Below are 15376 nucleotides of genomic sequence, written 5' to 3' on the forward strand. Positions count from 1 at the left end.
CCTGTTGGGTGCCTACCTGTGACAGGCCCTCATGAGCTGCTAAGAGGCTCATTCAGTGCTCAGGGGACAATGGCCAGTGGGGACAAACAATTCGGAGGAGTCTATCATTCTGGTGGTGTTATCTTTAGCACTGAATAAAACCGGAGTTCCCCCTTTCTGCCTCCCAGTCAGCACTATTTTTAGGAGCCAGTGGTACTTTTCAGCTCTCTTTCAGGATTTTTCAACAGGTTCACAAGGGCACGAAGTGCAGTATATAAAAAGAGGATAATGACTTGACTTGAGTGCAGGAAAAGGCCCAATGAACAGAGCAGCCAAGCTTGCCGGGACGAGAATAGATGAAAGTTTGGAGAAGAGTCAAGAAGAAATGGCATTGTCTCCGTGGTGAGACTCCCCATTTTCCATACAGGACTTCTGAGAAGCCAAAGTAGACTTTCTCAAGTTCAAAGTTTAGAGAAGAAAGCGTCAACTTTGAGCAGTCCTGAGTGAGAAGTTGGAATAATGCTGGGCGGCTTTCTCTGTTCGCAGTGGGTCGAGTGTGTGCCTTCACATGATCCTGACGCAGGAGCTCTCTTCGCGGGGCCGGCTTCATGGCAGTGCGACCCGCACGGTCACACAGGACCCTGTTCGTGGAAGCGCCCTGCACTTGGTTGAAAGCCCTGCTCCAGCCATCCTGAAATTCTTAATATTTGAACAAGGGACCCCACATTTTTATCCTGCCCTGGGCCCAGCAAATCATGCAGCTGGTCCTGGATTAGAGAAACAAAGAACTGTCACATTACACAGTCCCAGACACCAGGTCTTGCTGTGTCAGAATTATGTGGGGAATTTAAAGTGTAATTTATATTTTATAAATCCCTGACTGGTAGAGCTAGTCGTGTTTTTGTTTTATGTTTTTTCATTTTATGTGTTGTTCCTGTTCTAGGGAGAAAATTGGTGCTGGATTTTCTATTTTAATGCATGCTGTTTTAAAATTCCCCAAGGAGGTAGCGGTCTTTGTCCAAACCTGTGCCTGCATTCTCTGCTTAATTCTATACCCCATATTCCACACGGGATTCCGCATTCAAGATTCCCTCATGTGATTCCATGGTCAGAGGCTCCAGAGGAAATGAGGTCCTTACTGAGGTCCAGGGGGAGTTGGTTTCATCCTGGGGAGACTTTGTCTTGGTCTGCTAGGTATGGAGGGGGACAAACGAAAAGTCAGCCTTCCTGTCTCTCAGAGAACAAAGATCATAATGCCTGCTGTTTCATAAGCCCAATCACAGCGCCATAGTTGGTGACAGCCAGAAATAAGACGACATTCGCAGAAAGCGTAGGAGAAACACACATTAACACTGTGGGGCAGTGTCTCCCTGGACTGGGATTGGAAGCCTCCCACGTTAAACCCAGAGTGGGGCCAAGGGCACACCGTGGACGATGCCCTGCTCAACATTAAAATTACGTATTAATGACATTTTACCTAACTGACTTTGAATCTGGGGGCGTGGGGGGGGTGGTGGGCGAAGAGAGATATCATGCCAAACTATGTGGTATGCAAACTTTCTACCCTTTTAAATTTTTCTAATTTTATGAGGAAATTATTATAAATAGTACAATAATGACAGGAAACCAGAAACAGCCTGGGATAATGATTACAGATGTGGCTTCCAGTCTTGATTTCTGCATTTCTGACCGGGACATTGGGCAATTCCCTAACTTCACTGATCCTTGGGTGCCTCACCTCAAAAAGATGGAGGTGATAAGGCCTGTCCTACACCCCAAGGTTTTTGTGAGTTTCCGACGTGGCTAATGTGTGCCTTAAGCCACTCAAAAGTGGATAACATTGTCATAAATGGTTACAGGCAATGCTCAGCATCCAGACTCCCTTGTTGGGACACAGAGTCCTTCCCACCTCGGCCCCCTCCCAGCCTCTCTTTCTACTTCAGCTTCTCAGTCTAACTGTGCACGGGGAGTGTGTCTGCCTCACATCGCGGATGTGCAGGCTGCCTGCGGGGGCCAGAACCTCCATCTCGGGAGGGTTCTGGAGGCCCCACTCCCAACCCCAGCATCCAGTCATCTCCGCAGGGTTATCATCCCCGTGGCCATCGCTTCCTCGCCACCGGAGCGTTACCTCACAGATGGAGGACCTAGTCTGTGGGAAAGAAGAGACCATGACTTATCGGAACATATGGTTTCTTAATTCAAGTTAAAATGTCTGAACCCTGTTGCCTCTGGTGCCATTTTAGTTTGTTAAAAATGCCACACAAGGCTGTGACGAAAGGGGAAGAAGTGGAGAAAAATACAGTTATTACACACTCAAGAGCCGGGTTTTGCGGCTCATTACCCAGTGGCCTCCGTGACGAATTAGGTTTTGTCACTGTTGCTGGGTCATTATGCCTTAATTTTTTTGCATAGTTATTCAGCCGTCACTTGAGGAAAAATGAAGTAGAGAAATACCCTTCTCTGTCTCTCCTGCTCTGAATCACTCAGGCTAAAAACTCTCCGGGCAGAGAGGACCCGAAACTGATGAAATGATCATTTTGCCACAAAGGGACAAAGAAGTGTTCGTGGATTAAAGAAGCGCTTCTTTATCTGATGGCGTAGACCTCATTGAGGAGTGGAGGGCGCGATTCAGTGGGGAAGATCATTAACTTTGAAGTCAGTCATCCAAAGATAATGTTTGTCCCTTTGCTTCCTTTGTGGCCCGACTGGCCTTAGCAACCTCTATTTTTTAACTCATCCTTGAAAAACTGGGGGAAAATGCATAATAAAATAAAGGCCTTAGGTTTTCTACAGGCCGGAGGCCTAGGTTAATTTCTGCTGGCAGCAGAGGAAATTGAAGACACCATGGTATTAGCACAGTGGGGCTTGTGTTGGGTCTGGGATAGTAAAAGGACCCATGGTGAGAGGGGAGACATTGGTGTCAATCATGGGTTGGGACGCCACAATGGCCAGTAATTGGCGTGGGTCCACCTTCTACGTCTGTCCTGCTGAGCCTGCAGCCCCCGGCCCACTCTTGAGCCCCATCGCTAACAAGTAAACAATTTATCAGGGTTAGGTCTCCTGCGGGTTGCCCCATCACACGCTCCATTCAGCCCCGGTACCCCCCCCAACCCCCGTGCCAGGCCCGCCACACACACAAAAATTTACGTACACCGTGCAATTTGGGGCAGACGCACCATGTAACAACAAATTTACAACAGGCCTACCATGAAAATGGCTGTGTCAATATAGCTGCAAACTGGGGTAGCAGAGCAGCTGTGTCGGGCCAGAACCGGCGGCCCCCAGAGGATGTCCGCGGAAGAGGGTCACAGACATTGGATCATATCAGAGCTAATGATGACCCCTGCATTTTTGACACAATAACTCTCACAGATGTTCACCAGAATCAATCAATGTCTTATAAATAGCCTAGCCATTTTCATGTCATTCTCTGGGTTTGTTTATTCTGAGCCTCGTCTTTTGAATGGGTCGTGGCTCTTCAGGAACCAGAGTGTGGGGCTTGGGGCCTGTGATGAGGGTTTTGGCGGAGCTGGCTGTCGTCCAGAGAATAGGGCCCTAGGGCCCTAGACTGTTTGGAAACCCAGCCAAGTCTCCTTCACAGGTGTGGGACCTTGTTCAGGTTACCAGTTCCTTGCCTGACAGGTACGTTTTGCAGATTGAATGAGCTTTTTTTTTTTTTTTTTTTTTTTTTGAGCCCTGTGTCCAGTAGGACACATAATTCTGTATAAAAAGAGACGTAGCGTTTACTGCGCATCTCCTGTGCGCCACGCTTTATGACACTTACCCCCACCCCTTCTGGGAAGGAAGTGTGGCCGTCTACCTTTTCCAGATCAGGTGAGAGAGGCTTCCAAATAGGAAGCGAATGGTAGGCACCAGAAATACAATTTAGAACCAAGTCTGTCTGCCCAGAGTTGATTCTGTTTCCATGCTGTTTTGCTAGGAACCAGATACTCTTAGAGAATTTTAAATACAGTCTCATATTTGGATTGATAAAACAAAATCCTGCCTCCTGGAAAATATTTCTTTGGTGGGTTGGGATGGAGAGGGAAATTCCTTTAAGATAAGCAGAGTTTGCCAATACCAGGTTTTTTTTCTTTATATATCGATTTCATACATTTTGTCATTGACTTTCACTGTGTGGTGTTTTTTTTTCCCCAATCCAAGACACCCTCAATTGTTATACATACCATTATTTTATATACCACCAAGAAAGGAAAATTCCTGCCATTTATAATCTTCAGGTGCTACTAATTATAGGACTTATCCCTATGTGAGCAATATTAAAATGTAGGAAAATTGTGCATTTGGGAATCAAATATGTGTATCTGGATCTCAGCATCATGGGGCTGGTAAATTTTTCCAAGGTCTTCTTGGAAAAAGCGTCAGCTTGATTTGCTCTTTCCTGCCTCTTTCTCAGAGGTCTGGACAAATCAGCACTTAGTAAGTATCTAGGGCACAGAAGCCAGTGCATAAATAGTGAAAGAATAAATGAGTAAATGAAGTGTCTGATGTCTTCACCTTCAACTCCTGAATAAGAGCAGAAAGGGCACTTTTCTGTCCTGCCCAGGTGTCCAGGTCCTGTTTTATACTTCGACCTCGAGACGAAGGCGGTCCGGGCCAGAGCACCCGCCTATCGGTGTTCACAGTCGCAAGCCTGGCTGATCCTGGTTCCCTGGGATCTTTGTGTGGCCTGGCCTGCTGCACTCAGGACAGAAGAAGGGAGAGGGACAATCTCACCAGCCAGGAGTCTCAGCACCATTGTCCTTCCTAGCAGCTGAGACAAAGGAGCAATTTTATGCTAATCAACGTACATGAAATGAGCATTTTTTACAAATTTTACTTCTTTCTCTTGGAAACCCGATAAATGAGCGGAGCCTGTACGGCTGCATTCTGCAGCAGAGGCGCACAGCTGGTGGGGCCTCGGTCCGGAATGCGTGCAGGTGGTGGGGAACTTGACGGAACCCGCCTGGCCTGGCAGACTCTTCCGTTGGTTCTTCCACTTGGGGCTCTATGCATTTGTGGGCGGGGCCGCAGCGGCCGTGGCTGTCTTTGTGGAAATGAAACTACTATGCTCACCTTTATGGAGAGAGTGATCCGTACTGGGGATAGAGGGGAATTGTCTCCCAAATCAGAGGCAAAGGAAAGTAGAAAAGAGCCCACATTAACCAGACCTACACAAGGCAACTCTGCAGGGAAAGCGTCCAGCATAAGGCAAGTCCTTTAAAAAGCAAAACACTTACATATACTCTGATGGGCACTTTCTGTCCCTCACAATGTGTTCCCAACCTCCTAGATCCCCAACAAGCCTTCCAGGCACCCATGCTCCTGCTGAGCAGGCTCTGAGCTCCCCAGATTCCACACGCGACCCTTGCCCAGGCTGCTCCCCCTACCACTGCGGTTGCCTTTCTTCATCTGCCTTCTCTACATCATGTTCTGAGTCAACTGTCACCCCCTTCCCCCCAGTTTTTCCTGATTTCCCCTTAACAGAAAGGATGTGGTCTTTCCTTCTTGTTTAAAGATAGACGGAAGCATATTAAAATTTTTAAGAGTTTATCTGAGAAGACAATGAATCCAGTTGGGCTACACCAAACTGGAAGTAGTTAGGAGTCCTCCACCAACAGGAGCTGGGTAAGGCTGTTTAGACAGGTGATACAAGCAAAGCAAGGAAATTATTTGATTGGCTCTAGCTCAAAGCCTAGTTGGCTCTTTCCAACTGGTTATCCTTAGGTTTTGATGCTATAACCTTGAGGCATTTATAGGCTTTGGTTTTGGTTTGCTTATGTAGGCTACCATGGCATTAGAGCCCACCAGAGTCTGATGGCCTCCTGGCTTCATATAACACTCCTTCAACCCCAGTACCACCAGCTTAGAGTCTCATTGTATCTGTGTGATTGTCATTTGTGTCATTTCATGGGTACAGCTTAGGACTGCCCAATACTTGCAGGTTGCCATGGTCTGCAAAGGACTGTGTCTGGGAAAAAGACCTTCTACCAGGCGAGGTAGGACACTAAGACAGACACAGATACAGACACTTAAAAGCACTGTTCACCAGGCTGAACACAGAGCAATTTTTATAACGTTCTTAAAGTGGAAAAAGAGCATCTTTGATGTTGAAAATATGGAAAATCGAAAAGAAGTTTTAAACAATTGCTGATCGGACTCTCAAACACCATTTGCCTTGACTTTCAAATGTATTCTTAAATTTTCCACAGCTGTTTAATTAGGCCAACTTGAAGAGTCTTCTACTGGCCGAAACTGGCATGATTTGAGTATCAATGAGACTAATAACAGCAATGGATTGAACACATTAAATATAATTAAATTCATAATTCAAAATGCTAATCAGAAGATTCCAAAACAACTTCATGTGTGATCTTTCGGAGATCCTACAGAACCAACTCATTATTTTAAAAACTGGTAAAAAAGGGAGAGAAGAAGCACTGATCCTGCCTTCCTTATATGATCAGATCAGCATAGTAATATCAGGGAAGACTGACCCCTGGTGACACATTGTAATATATTCTTTCATTTCCTCATTCACTCCTTCAGCAAACATGCATTGAACCCATCTCCCTGCCAAACCCTGTGCTGAATGCTGGGAATATAATGATTCTGAAGATCAGAATTTATCCTATTGACTGGGACAACGTTATGGACAAAGGTGGGCACTAAGTGACCACAGCGGTACATCAGAGAGGGTCTGATGGATTGTGTACCCATCTTCTACCCCTCCTCAAAGGCAAGCTTCTCAGGGTATTGGGATCTCTTCCATTTTGCTCCTGTGCCTGGGGCATCAGGGATGCCCAATAATAGTTTGGTAAATCAGCCTGGGCTGTTAGCTGTAAGCCATAGAAAATATCTCTCGCAAACTTAATCCAAAGAGGAACATGCCTTAAAGATCAACAGATTGATGGGCAAGTTGGGGGACCAGGCTCAGAAAAAGAGGTGAGTGGTAAGAAATTGTGCTAAGATCGTGACATGGACATAGTCACATGGGGGATCTTGCAGGCAGGAGTACTCCCTGGGAGTGTGAGGCCCCACAGGAGCGCTGGTCATGTGAGGAGAGGGCATATCTGACGCATCAGTTTCTGCCGTGGAAAGTGGTGCTGGGGCTCATACTGAGACCATGGAGGCACTTTCCCCCAAAAGACAGGAAGACTGGTGCTGACTAACCAAAAACAGTGACAAATGTGTGCTACAGTTGTTTGAAATGACTTATTGATTTAAGAGATGCCTTTTTCCTATTAATCAATTTCTGCCCTGTGGTGGAAACCCAAGGAGCCTAAATGGGTAATGTGCTGCCTTTTTGTTCACCTGCCTCACTTCACGGGTTACCTTTGCATGCTGAACTCCACCTCTGCTTCCTTTCTCTCCTAAGCCCTCCAGATGGAAACAGAGGGACCAGGAGCACCACTGTAGGACTTTCAACCAGAATGGCTGCTCAGCCACCTGGCTGGGGAGTGGGGGGCATCATTCAACTCACAGAAAACCAAGGGTGGAGGCCTTGCAGTGGAGCCTCGCCTCTCATCTGGGCAGAATCTCTTCTGTCCTGGAGTGCTTCCCTCCAGGGGAAAGCATGTCTTGGATAAAGTGGAAGAACTGGGATCTTTGATATGATAACAGTAATTGTCAACAGGTCACAGGTACCGAGCACTTACTATATGTTAATCACTGATGTAACTTTGCATAATCATCTCTTTTATACATTTATCTTTCATAATCATCTCTTTTAACCTTCATGATAATGCTATGAGGTAGACACAATTATTATCTGCACTTCATAGATGGGGAAACTAAAACACAGAGTGAAGTAACTGTCTAGGTCATTAGCAGAAATCCTCACCTAGAGCTCAACGTGCAATCAAAGAACCACAGAGCCCGAGGTATGACCAAAGAAATGACAAATGTGGTTCAGTGACTGATTTGCAAAGCTGGACTTGAACCCATGTCTGGCTCACACTAATGCCTATTGTTATGAACTGACCTAACCAAACTCGATCCGTGAATAACTCAGATTCATTTTGGTAGATAGTTGTAGTTAGTGGTGGGTAAGTTAGCTTCTCTCCCAATTCCTGTTACAAGATTGTAATGGAGGTAAGTCTTAGACTAAATTCTGTACACATACAGATATTCACTAACAGTTCTGTGTAGTTTCTATACTCTGTCCTGTGAGCTTGATTAGATAGATGCCAGCTGTCTGTTCTGTCAGGTGTTGCAACGACAATGTGTATAAAAGAGTCACCTGCAGAGACACAGCAGCATTTCTGGGCAATGTTCTCTGCCTTCTAGTTGGCATCACACAATCAGAAACCCTCCTACAGCAATGGCTGGATGCAGGACCAATTAGAGATCAAGCCATGAGTGCCATTCCTCAAGGGTTCAGAATATAGCCTCAGTAGATTCTTACACCTTGTTCACATAAGGATGGGGTGGAATCCTAGCCCTAACCTATTTTAGCCCATCCCTGAAACTTGAATACCTCTCACCTTACCAATGAGAGCTGATTTCCCCCTGTTTGATTCCCCCTATGCCATTTAGCAATGTGTGAATTATTGATCAAGAATGACTTGGCCTTTTCTGGAATATATCTTTTCTGAGATAGTATTAGCTGACCACTCATGGGTAGTGCATGCTTGACAACCTGTGAGCCGATCACCCCTGGAGTTACAGTTGAAGCTACCAGGCCCCTCCATACGATCACACAGATTAGATGGAGGTATTTTAAGACATGGCAGACATTGGAAACCCCATTCTGCTGACCACCAAACTGAGCTGTCGACAGGAAAAGTCCCATAATCATTGAAGCAGAGAGGCAAGGGTCTTTCTTTAGTAGTTGTATGTCCTAGCCTCATTTTACCTGTGAGCCTCAGTTTCTTTGTCTAAAATAGGAATAACTATACCAGCCAAGGGGCACCTGGTGGCTCAGTTGGTTAAGCTTCTGCCTTCGGCTCAGGTCATGATCCCAGGGTCCTGGGATCGAGCCCCACATTGGGCTCCAGCTCAGCGGGGAGCCTGCTTCTCCCTCTGCCTGCTGCTCCCCCAGCTTGTGCGCTCTCTCTCTCTCTCTCTCCATCTCTGTCAAATAAACAAAATGTTTAAAAAATATATAACTATACGAGCCAAACCTACCACCATACAGGATTGTTGTTGAGTTCAAGCAAAATGTAAATTGCTCTCCCATCCTCCCAGCATGTCTCTGTCTACTGGCTTGTCCCAAGGTTCTTGAAATCACTTATTTAGGTTAATTACAGCCTGAGGCTCTACAAATCCTGAAAGTAAGAGAATGGGGTATAATTTCCCATTTAGACTCTCTGTGATACCTAAATGTGGTGAAAAATGAAATTAAGCAGAATATCCATTTTACCAATGCAGGACTTAATATTCATATATTTCAAAACATCGCAGTGTTCCTGACTTTTTTTCAGATTTCATCTGAATGCTGAAAAGGCCGGGTTTGAGCTTCGGTTTGGACATTAAGCCCTACTAATTAACATTTGCCTAATCCCCCCTGTGGTTCCAGGGTTGTGTTCTCAAAAAAAGTGAAAAAGAGCTAATTATTAGGGCTTTGATATGAGAGTCCAGACATCCAGAGTTTCGCCCTATTTCACTGTCTTTGGTGGTGCAGAGACAAAGCACTTGGGAGATTAACTCGATGTTTCAATACCATGTTCCATTCTTTGTTGTGCAAAAAGGAAGATTTTAACTCTTTTTCCTAGAGCGGAAACCCTTTTCCTCTTTGCAGGAATACACACAACCGAGACTGTCTCTTGCATTAACTTGATCAATTTTACTTTGGACGGTCTCCCTTTCACATTAAAAAAAAATAGAACAAAGTCTTGTTGACATTAATATTTCACTCTGATGTCATTTGCTCTCTGCTCTGTAGATCGGTTTCTTCATCTGTCAAAACAGAAAGATGATTCCCCACCTAACTGCCCCATGGATATTGTGATAACAAATTAAGTGCTTGACGTGCTCCGGCTTTAGAAAAGAAAGTCTAAAGTAATTAAGCTATTATCTATAGTGCGTACGTGAAGTTTTCATTCCTGCATTTGTATCTTTATGTATTTATTGAATTCATGGAGCAGACACATATTGAATGCCTTCTCTCTGCTGGGTAGAAAAGTGAGTAAAATATGGTCGTTTTCTTTAGTGAGAGTCCAGTATGCTGGATACAGATGGTTCTGTTGCTTCTTCCTTTTTTAAAATTGCTTTTCCCCTCCCTGTCTCTGAATCTTCAATGTCGTCTCAAAAGCAACACAAACCCACGCGCTGTTTTGGCTGGACTCGGGTTTGAAGTAACAAACGTGGGCTAAAGCTGTGGCTGTGATTACTTACTAGGGGAGAGAAAGCAGCAAGCCTTGCTGATTCCACAGTCATTCCCCTAGGAAAAAGGTTCTTTCTTAGCAACCCAAACAGTAAAGCACTTAAATTCTTTCCATGGTTCCAGTTTTGATGAAACAAAAATGGTATAAATTCATACAGATATTTTGCAGTTTAACTCAACTCCTAGTTATCAAGTGCCTACTAGCACTCGGGTGACTTACAACTGTATTGCTGTCGTTTTCACTCACAAAGGCAGTGGACAGTAGGTGTTGGATAGGATGTATAATTCATGCCGAATACCTGTATCTCTTGCCTACCCAATACTAATCATGCGTGTCTTTGGAAGGGATCACACATATTTGACTTCATATTAGCAATATATCTGGATTATTCATTCATGTTTTCATTTTTTTGATGCGGGTAAACAAAACAAAGCCAAACAATACAACACAACAACAACAACCAAAAAAAAAAAAAAAAGGAAAGGAAACTTTGTGATTCAAAAATTGTAAATGTGCCCAGGAAGCCATTCTGCCCCGGGAATGCTGCAGCAAATTTGACATTGATGATAGATTCATTGTTAGCTGGCTTCAAGCGATGCTAAGTTGCCTGCCTGTGTTCCCTATGTCCTTGGTCTCTAAAATCTTTCTATTGTGAAAATTAGATAGTTGTATTTCTGTTCAGTCATCAAATGCAAAGGAAGAACTACTCTATGGTGCAATTGGCATTTGTAAAGGAGCTCTCTGAAGTGGCTGTTAATACCACACAGTCTGATGCATTACTGGTTAGTTTCTTCTGGTGGTATTGGCTGTATGGGAGAGCATGAAGTTTAAAGTCACTGTTTCCTTATCATCTGGTATCTGGGGGACTGAGGAAAATAATTTCTCTACAGGATCTCAGCCTCTTTATCTAAAAGTGATAATAATCTATGCAACTTCCAGGGTTTTCATACGGATAAGTGAGACAGCGTATGCTATTGTGTTGTGTAAGGAGCAATACAAATAATTGTGCTTATCACCTTCTAATTAATGAGCATTCATTAAGCTCTCGGTGCTAGTTACCACATTACATTGCCTCAGGTCCTCATGGCAAATTGATGTTATTATCACAAAATTAAAGCTGTGTCCTTGTTTTTTTCTGCTCTGTCTTCCTGCCTTTCTGCAAATGCCTGAACTGCCTGGATTCCATAAGCTTCCTTGAAACGCTTTCCATGATTAAGAATTGTAGTCCCTTCTGCAATCTCATCCAAGGAACATCTGCTCCGAGAAGCCAGTCAATATTGTGGAGAAGTTCAGAGAATGCCGACCATTAGTAGTGTCAGCTTTACAACCAGGAGGTAATGGCATTAAAGGGAATGGTCATAATACCCAACAATAGTGACCTCATTAACCAGTGATTTATCATGATGAAAAGACCTGTTTAACCTTTGGTCTCCACAAGCTTTCTCCTTTTAACAAAAAGGTCTATTATTTCAAGTTGTCAGGAGATAATTTGTGAGTTGTTAAAGGACAGATTCAATTACTCTTAAGACAATTATATGGAAACTGTACTCGCTGCAAGGTTCCTACACAACAATTTTTGTTTTCTTCGGTCATTTTTCTGGGAACAAAAAACATGGGCGTTTGATGAGTTTTGCTACAAGAAGCCATGCAGTTGTACCTTCTATGGCCCTGCTGTAGATATCTGATTACAAATTGGGCTTTCTTTGAAACTAGTGTAAGGGGGAGTTGAATGAGATGGGCTCATTGACATATAAGGTGACATGTCAAGCTCCTCTGTCAATTCTATGTAACATTTATGGAGGGTCTATTCTGAGATCAACCAAGCTGGGCATTGTGGTAGGGGATACAGCAACGGATAGGTTTTGTTCTGCCTTCCAGAAGGTCAGAGACTTCTGTGGGGATGTTCTCTCAGCTTGCACTTTTTAGCCCCCTTCTAATGGTTCCTGAGTTGATTGTGTCCCTGTAGGTCTCCTGCGGCCAGATCTGGTGGTGGCAGGGAGGTGGCTTCTCTCTCCCTAAGGAAACTGATCAGAACAGCAGGGGAGAGGAAGAAAAGAGATAGAAAAGGTGCCTGTTAGGGGTTATGCAGATTGCTTGGAAGGATTAACTCTGCTGAGTGAATTTCGTCCCTGTGTTCCAAATGGAGGAATGAGAAAAACTATAACATCTGTGCCACTCCCGATCTGGGCCTCTTTTGAGCAGAAACTGTCAGTTGTGACAAATGGAGCCCAATTGTACGGAGGCTTTTGTGAGGTAGACAAATGTCCATCAGGGTCTCAAACAACCACCAAACTCCGTTCACTTGTGCTTTCTCTCTAATTTACGCCCTGGGTCCCTGAGGTGAGAGACCCTGCTATTTGATCGTCTGACCACAGTAAATAACACCAACTGGAGAACGTTTAAATGAAGATGTTTAGAAAAAGTCCAACTTTCAGAGTGTGATGGCAGGCATTTCAGTTGTTTGCTTACTTTGTTTCATTACTGATGCAGAAGGTATCAGAGATATTGGAAATAAGATCATCTTTGATGAAGCTTGTATTCCATGGTAAACCTGAAACCCAGAGTTTGGTTATAGGTTAAAATTTTTTATGCTGTCCTTAAGAAAACATATTGCTCAAATACCTTGTGTATTATTTTGAATTTTTTTCTTAAAGACTAATTTCAAATTTTGACCCTAGGATTTTCTTGGGGGACAGAATTCCCCCAATAGCTGGTTTTAGTTGCTTGTGAAGTGTTTTATTTTTGTTTTAAAAAATTATCTTTTTTTTCCCCCAGAAACCTAGTAAGTCATCCTTGATTTCATTAGGAGGAAAATAATAAACAATATCCAATTTTACTGTAATAAATATTTATACCTGATTATATATCATTTCATGGATTTCATTAAAAGAAATACGTCTAGGCTCTTGAAAGACCTTGAGAGCTAAGTAATTAAACAAAATAGTAGTGAAAAGAGAGGAAGGACCTAATAGAACCCATTCTTAAACTGCCATTATTAATTTAATCGGTCTACTTTTGAGTACTGGGTACCTGCTAACTTCCACAGAAGTTTTGAGATAGGTTAAATAAAATTGCAAGGCAGATTTTTTTTTTTTAATCATGTAAAGGAAGGATTAAGTAATCATGAACTGGAGATAAGACCTTTGGCTTAAAACAAAGGGAAATATGATAAATCACATAAGTCCTATTTTATAATAAACTGAAATACATGGGTTTATCAGGAAAATCAGACCTTTTCCTAAAAAAAATTCCAGTAAAAAATTCCAGAAAGAATTTTTTTTATTGATGGTTGGGGTTAAACAATTAGTCTCAAAATGAGAATCATTTAGATCCTTATCTCTTAAGGTCCTGGCCTTCACGTTTCAGCAGAGAAAAAGATTGGAAATTAGGATCTCTCTCTACACCTTATATTCCACCACTTGAACTTATCAACAGATCAGAGGAAGTTCATGCTGTGTCTATTGTCTCAATTGAAAAACCTATAATGATATAAGTAAATACAGAAAAATTTTCAACAAAAACCCAAGATAATAGGAGAACAGAGGTTTATAAAAATCAAGCTGATTATCTAATTGCCTATTACCTAGGGAAGAAAACCCAACTGAATGTTTTTTTGGTAATTATTGACCCTACTGGTTTTGAAATTTTGAAGAACAATTCTTATCATATGATAAGCTATACATTCTTGGAGGACATAGATATTACGTTGCTCATTTTCCTTATTATAGACTTATTACATGAGCAGGGACCCGATAAAGAATAGGTATCTATAACCATTGGCTAGGTTGAAGGGAAGTGTCCAGGACTGGTTAAAAGGACTAGGGTAAAGAGATTTCTCTGTGCATGGACTTTGGCAAACACCCTGAGTATTGTTTTTTGTTTGTTTGTTTGTTTGTTTGTTTGTTTGAAATAAACCCTTGGTAGACTCTCAGGGTTTTAAAACTAGAAGGATCTTCATGTTAAAGTTTGATGTGTCCAATCATTCCCTCCCTCCACAAATGCCAATTGCAGAGAGTTGAGAATTAGTCAAAGATTGCCAGTAGAGCTACACTGGAAAATACTCTTGTACTTGAGACCCAGTGGAATTTCTAGAATTGTTACCTGCTTATGAAGAGGAGATTGGGTCTGCAGGATGGACAGCAATCCAAACCAGTTACAAGGGAAACAACACACACGGACACAGATGGGGCTCTACACCTGCCTCTGGAATGGTAATTCTAGAACTATCTGTGCTGAAGACCCAGTTTTTCTTTTTTTTATTCCCCATCTATAACAGACCTATAAATGTATCAAATGCAGTAAGAGTGAAGTACTATGCAAATGAAATGAAGAAAGCAAAGACATATAAAACACAAATTGAGGTGTTTATTAGGTATAAAATTATATTTCCATTAATTAAATAACATAGGTAAAAGAAAAGAATTACCAAACTGTATATATAGTTCACCGAAAGGATGCCTATAGGCAATTAGTATATAGAATTACTATTACACTCATGACTTTTTGCCACTCCTAAATAGCAATCCCCCACATTTCATGTCTATATGCACACTTTGAGTACACATTGTGCATATCAATAGTTTTTATTAGTCAAGTTTACTGAAGTTGAATTTACACACAGGAGAATTCACCCCTTTTTAGTGCACAGTGTGGTAAGAATAAATCTGTACAGTTATGTGACCAATCAAGATATAGAATATTTCATCATCCTAGAAAGTTCCCTTGCAATTAAACCCTTCTCACTACTTCCAGTCCTTGGCAACCACTGATGTGCTTTCTGATACTATGATTTGTCTTTTTCAAAATGACATATAAATAGAATCATATATGATGTAGCCCTGTATGTCTAGCTTCTTTCATTTAACATATTGCTTTTGAGATTCAGCCGTGTTGTTGCTTGTACCCATTATTTATTCCTTTCCATTGTTGAGCAGTGTTCCATTGTATGGGACATAGTACAATTTATTTATCCATGCACAAATGGAGGGACATCTGAGCTGTCTCCAGTTTTGGTCAATTATGAATAAAATTGCTATAAACATATATTTGCACACAAGCCTTTGTGCAGA

Source organism: Ursus arctos, unplaced genomic scaffold (genome assembly GCF_023065955.2).
Source record: "Ursus arctos isolate Adak ecotype North America unplaced genomic scaffold, UrsArc2.0 scaffold_23, whole genome shotgun sequence".
In the NCBI taxonomy this organism is placed as follows: Eukaryota; Metazoa; Chordata; class Mammalia; order Carnivora; family Ursidae; genus Ursus; species Ursus arctos.